Here is a 6,523-nt window from a genome sequence, read left to right as displayed (position 1 = left end):
AAACTTCAATTCCTTAATTTAATCTTCAAAACTCTAATTTCCGAATTTAATCCTCAAAATTTCAATTCTCAAATAATTTTCAAAATTCCAATTTCTTTCTAAATTAATTTTCAAAACTCCAATTCTTAAATTTAATTCCTAAAAGTCCAATTTTCAATTAATTTTCAAAACTCCATTTTCTTTCAAAATTAATTTTCAAAACTTCAATTCCTTAATTTAATCTTCAAAACTCTAATTTTTGAATTTAATCCTCAAAATTTCAATTTTCAAATAATTTTCAAAGTTCAAATTTCTTTCTAAATTAATTTTCAAAACTCCAATTCTTAAATTTAATTCTTAAAACTCCAATTTTCAATTAATTTTCAAAACTCCGTTTTCTTTTTAAATTAATTTTCAAAACTCCAATTTCTTTCAAATTTAATTTCCAAAACTCCAATTCCTAAATATAATTTTCAAAACTCTAGTTTATCAAATAATTTTAATTCCACTTCAGTTTTCAAATTTTTTTTAATTCTATCACTTTTCATTCTTCATTAAGATTTTAAGTTACTAAAAATTTTGTTTTTAAATAAATTTGCTATCTTTCCTTTCAGGTAAGCACTTTCACAAATTTTCTTTGATTTTAAAATAATTTTCCCTTTTCTTTGATTTCTAATAAGCATGAAGACAATTTTCATAATTCCAAAATAATGGAATTTGTGGGATTAATTCATGCAAAATAAATTAGGTTTTGGTGGGGGCCCTATATATGATCTCTTCTGATTGTCAACTACTATCCTTAATGAATATTGTTTAATCTTTGTCTTGCTCTTTGATATGCATGTGATAATTTTATACTTGAGCGTTTCCATGATAGCGCACTATTACTTACTGCCGAGGTACACTCTCACTCCCACTTTGCTTATTCTCATACATGATTCATTTTATTATTTGATCATTTCATTGGTATCTATTGATTTCCTAGTTAATTGTCATATTTGCTTCACCTTATTTAGTAGAGACCCATTTTTAGGGGCTTAGAGGGGTGCTATGGTCTTTACCGTACCTTCCCAATAAGTAACCTGACCCTCGGATCCAGATTCGATTTTTGCAGATATGTATTTTCCAAATAAGGAGTCACAATTAGGGTTTTTATTTCTTATTTTGTTTTCCCTTTAAAAATAAAACAAAAATAAATGGCGACTCCAAGTCTTTTCTAAAAATCATATTTTCACCAAATCAATTAAAAAGCGAGTTGCGCCATCGAGTGGGAACACATCATGGAAATACGGGGTCCACAAAATGGCGACTCCGTTGGGAACTTTAGAAGGTCAAACTTGAACTTAAGATGAAGCAAATGTGGCGTTTGATTAGCCGATTGATGGATACTTTCCTTTTGTGTTTCTCTATGGTTGAGTGATCATAGCACATTGAGGATTTTGATGTGATGATTTTCCATGCTTGATCGCTATATCCATTTGGGGCATTGACATGGTGATGATATTGATTGATCCGCTTGCTTGTCTTAGCATATTGATTTTGCTCTAGCCATGATTATCCTGCTCACTTTGACATGTATGTTCACTTTGTTGTATCTCTTATTTGTCTTAGTGTTGATTATCTTGATCATATTTGAGCATGCTATCCTTGTTGTTATTCATTTTGATTTTCATATTCTCATTTAGCTTGTGTGTGAACATGGATGATATACTTGCATTTTGCTTGTCTACTTGTTGCATGACTGCTCTTCTCCTATGTGTTTGCATGTTGCTTGTTTGTGTGGGTTGCACATCTATCCCCTTATCTCTAATCCTCTGGCTTCGGTCATTTCCTTCATTTCGGTTCTTACATTTGCGAGTGTGAGACCTTGTGTGTGTTTGTTTCTCTAATCAAGCAAGTGGTTGGGAGTGGGGTCTAGCGATGGGCTATATCGATGTTTAGGAACATTTTGGAGGAGACTGACACATTGATGCTGATTGGAGTCCGATCTTTGAATACCTGTATAGCCTAGAGCTAGGTTTCATGGATATTTGTGTGACCAATGTGTTTTTTTTTTTTTGCTTTAACTTCAATGGTTTTTCGAATGCACCACACCACTCACTGTGCACTTTAGTTTACTACTGAGTGCCGAGAATGGCGAGAGCTTTCACTATAGGAAACCCTCCTAGGATGTCGAGGTAGTGCATGTGTAGAAGTGATGACCACCTTGCATGAAAGAGCCTCGTCTCTTCAGAGGCGTGCAGAGGGTTGCGTACCGTTGGAGGGTATGATCGCTTTTACTAGGGATCCTTTAAAGTCCACAATTTTCCTTTTAAAGCCATCTTAACCTTGTAGGTTGAGCCTTAGATCCTTCAATCAAGATTTCATTTCCTACACGTGGGTGCATCTGTGGGCCTTCAAAGTCGGGTCAATAGTGATAGGTTTAGTTACCTTCATAGTAGTCTCTTATATATTTGCTCAAAATTGGATATCAGTTTGAATGCTTCCAGGTTACTTTTTTGCATAGTTGATAGACATTCCTTGTAGAGTTTCCCTTACATCGTATCTTATCTAGTATTTCCACTATTGTAGGAGTATTGATAAGTTTGATCTAGGTTCAGCTTCTTGGATCAGAGTTGGAGGTAGATCGATAAGAGTGTCAAACCAATTAGATCAGACATATATGGATTCACACGTGGTTACAGTTGATCAGTTCCCTACTGCTATGGCTTCTATCCAGGAGGCCATAACTAGTTTTGGTCAGATGATGGATGGGCAATAGGCCCAATAGGTTCCAGTTCAAGAGAGTGTGCAGTATGATCCCACTATCTCGTCATCTCTCCAACCTAGTCAGACGGCTCCACAGGACACTTAGATATCACCACCTTCCCCACTTGGTTAGACAATTCCACAACCTACACCATTTACTTTACAAAGTCAGGCTGAGGTTGCCCCACCACCTTCCATGGTGATTGTTCCGACCTTAGAGGATGCCCATGCACGCATAGATAGGCTTGAGCAGAGGATGAGACAGTTGAGAGTATTAGATGAAGAGATGATATGGGATGATTTTGACGGACTACCAATGGCCAGTCTGCCGGCCAAGTTCAGAATGCTAGAGAACGAGCAATAAACGGGGATTGGATGCTCCCGCATTCATTTGAGACTATATAATACTGTGATGAGGGCCCACGATTTGGATGAGGCCCAAATGATTATGCTATTCCCCATGTCCTTGAGTGAGGTGACCTAACGTTGGTTTGCTTCTTTGGATGTGTCACATCGTCATACATGGGATGATTTAGCCCAGGATTTTCTACGAAAATTTGCATTTAACACTGTCATAGATGTCTCATGAAGGGAGTTGGAGGCCTTGAGGCAGAGGCTTGACGAGACAGTCACATCATTCATTTCCCGTTGGAGGGAGAAGATTGCCCAGATCATTGATAGGACATCTGAGATGGATTAGATCAACATGATTATGAGGAGCTTGCAACCTCGATTTGCTAGGCATTTAATGGGATTCCCACATGTGGACTTTAGATCTTTGGTGCAAGAATTATATGGTATTGAGAAGGGTATTGCTAGAGGATTGTGGCTTGATTCTTCCATTTCAGACTCGAATGGGAAGAAACCAACTATTGGACAAAGATCAGGGGACGTCAGTGCCATCAGTGCCACCAGACCGAGGCCCCCTAGATATTATCAGACAATTGGGTAGACTTCCGGAGTTTATTATCCGCCATCACCCCATGTGCAGTATAGGTCACCTGTTTCTTTTAGACCAATGTCTCCCACATCTCTACACTAAGCTCCATAACTAGTTTATGCTACTCAGACCACATAGAGGTCATCCACTCATTATCCCCAACCTAGGGCTCCACCTGCACAGAGACAAATGCAACAATTTTCCCAGTTGGGAATGCCTTTGAGTCGAGCTTTCCAAAAGCTTGTAGATGAGGGATTATTGACTGCATTGGCATTGAGACCACCACCCCAACCTATGCCACCTCAGTTCAGGATGGACCTTCACTGTGCTTACCATCGGGGTCCAGGGCATGACACAAACCATTGCACTTCTTTGAGGCATGCCATCCAGGACTTGATAGATCAAGGTTTGGTTCACTTGGGCCAGCCAAGTGTAACCACTAACCCTCTGCCAGCTCATACTTCACAGGCAGTCCCTCCACCAGCCGATGGTATACATTTCATGGATTTCATTAAGCTTGATAATCATATCCACATGCTAAGTTGGGATGAGTCAGTGTCAAAGCCTATAGTAGCAGATGGGATTTATAAGGTAGGTGGAGTGACCTTAGGCCCACGGATGCCCATACCATTTAGATTGGTTCTCGATGTGACATTAGTACAGTTGACTATAATCGAGCCATTGATTTTTCCATGTTACAGTGTTCAAACTTCATTTTTTTAGTCCATACTCCATATGTTGATGATGTTCATACTCCAGATATACAGTATGTTATTCGCGGAGGTAAGGTAGTATGATAGCAGCCCCCCATAACCGCTAGACCCTTAGAGGGTGCAACCTTTAATGAGAAGGTCAGGAGAGATGATGATGAGATTCTGAGACAGTTGTAGAGCACCTAGGCTCGTATATCTATGTGGAGCTTATTGGCATCTTCTAGCACTCATAGAGATGCATTGATTCGAGCCTTAAGTCAGATCAGATTCGAGACTACCACGACTCCCGAGGGGTTGATTCACATGATGACGGCTGGTAGAGGCACTTGCATTGTATTTTCCGATGATGATTTGCCACCTGAGGGTTCAAACCATACACGTCCTCTATACATCTCAGTTGGTTGTTCAAGCCACCGAATCTCATCTGTCATTTTGGACAATGGCTCGGCCCTGAACGTCTGGCCCTTAGCTATTGCCATCGCTCTTGGTTACGCACCCTCAGACTTCGGCACCTCAACTCAAACAGCTAGAACATATTATAACACTAAGAGAGAGGTCATGAGCACTTTGGAGATCAAGCTATTGATAGGTCTGACCATATTTCCTACTTTATTCTAGGTTTTGAGGATTCTTACATCCTTTGACTTGTTATTGGGCCGACCTTGAATCCATAGAGCTGGGGCCATTTCTTCTTCCCTTCACCAAAAGGTGAAGTTCATTCATAATGGCCAGGTCGTCACGGTGCGGTCTATTGGAGATATGTTTACTTCTTCCGAGCCAATGCTTCAAATTAGTCATAGTGAGGATGATTTGTTTTTTACTGGGTTCATGTTTGATGAGGTGCAGACTCTAGAGATTGAGTATTTTTGCAAGGACTTTGTGGCTATGTCATTTGATCAACATAGTAGTACAGTGGTGCTTGACATGATGAAAAACATGTCTTTTCTGCCTGGCATGAGATTAAGGCGACGTTAGCATGGGCTCAATGGATTTATAGCTGTCATTGATCATGATGTACCATTTGGACTTGGGTTCATTCCTACTGAGGCCAATTATCGATATATGGTGCGATTGCACAAGGAAATGGTGAAAGCCCGATTGACTCACACACCATTTGACTATCCTATTCGCCCATACAACATGAGCTTGGCGAACTACTTTGTGAGGCCACCGGAGCTACAGACGCATTCAGGTGAGATTATTGATGGATTCATCACTGTTCAAAAAGCCGAGCTTCAATGTCTAATCTAACAGCTACGATTGAGTGATGAAGCTCCTGGCACTTCCGCGTTTGCATTGACCGCTCCATTATCTCTAGATCGTATGAGCCTCATGACACTCTATTTCCCGGATGAGGTTGATGAGCATGGGACATTTGCTAAGATTAGGGACATGGTGGATGGAGTTGTTCCACACGACGGGTACATTGATGAGATGCTAGCGATGAGTATGAGTCAGATTAATAGGATAGTCCAACCTGAGTTTGCTTCACCATTTGATCTCTTTGAGGTGTCCGCCATCGAGGTTGCTGAGGAGATCCAGACTGCTTCTGCTATGGAGTTTTCAGAGGATGATATAGTTGTTGATGATTTGTTTGAGAGCACTATTGGCCCAGTTGGGAAAGCGTCCGACTTTGTGGACCCACCTTTTTCATTTGATGTTTTATAAGGATTTGTCTCCAATTCTGACGATGTTATGACTCTTCGTTTATGGATTTGAGCATTTTTGAGTATCTGTTTGTCTATTGTGATGTTACTTTATATGCACTCTTTTTACCCATATCACAGACATTTGATATAGATGATGAGATTACACAACATGATTCAAATGATGACTCATCTTCTGCTTCTAATCCGGGCCCCATTGATCAGAGAGTTTCACCTGCTACAAGAGACACAAAGATGATTGATTTTGGTATAGCAGATCAGCCTAGGGAGTTGAGGATCAGATTGGATTTATCTATAGATGAAAGAGATAGCCTTGTCCAGTTACTCAAATCATATTTGGACTTTTTAGCCTGGTCTTATGAGGACATGTCGGGCCTCAACCCATCTATTGTCCAACATCGTTTACAACTTCTACTCCATGCCAGGCCGATTAAGCAAAAATTGAGACGATTGCACCCTTGCTGGAGTTTGTAGGT

Source organism: Vitis vinifera, chromosome 19 (assembly GCF_030704535.1).
Source record: "Vitis vinifera cultivar Pinot Noir 40024 chromosome 19, ASM3070453v1".
NCBI lineage: Eukaryota > Viridiplantae > Streptophyta > Magnoliopsida > Vitales > Vitaceae > Vitis > Vitis vinifera.
The sequence above is the reverse complement of the archived record's forward strand: the minus strand, read 5'-3'. Positions refer to the sequence as shown.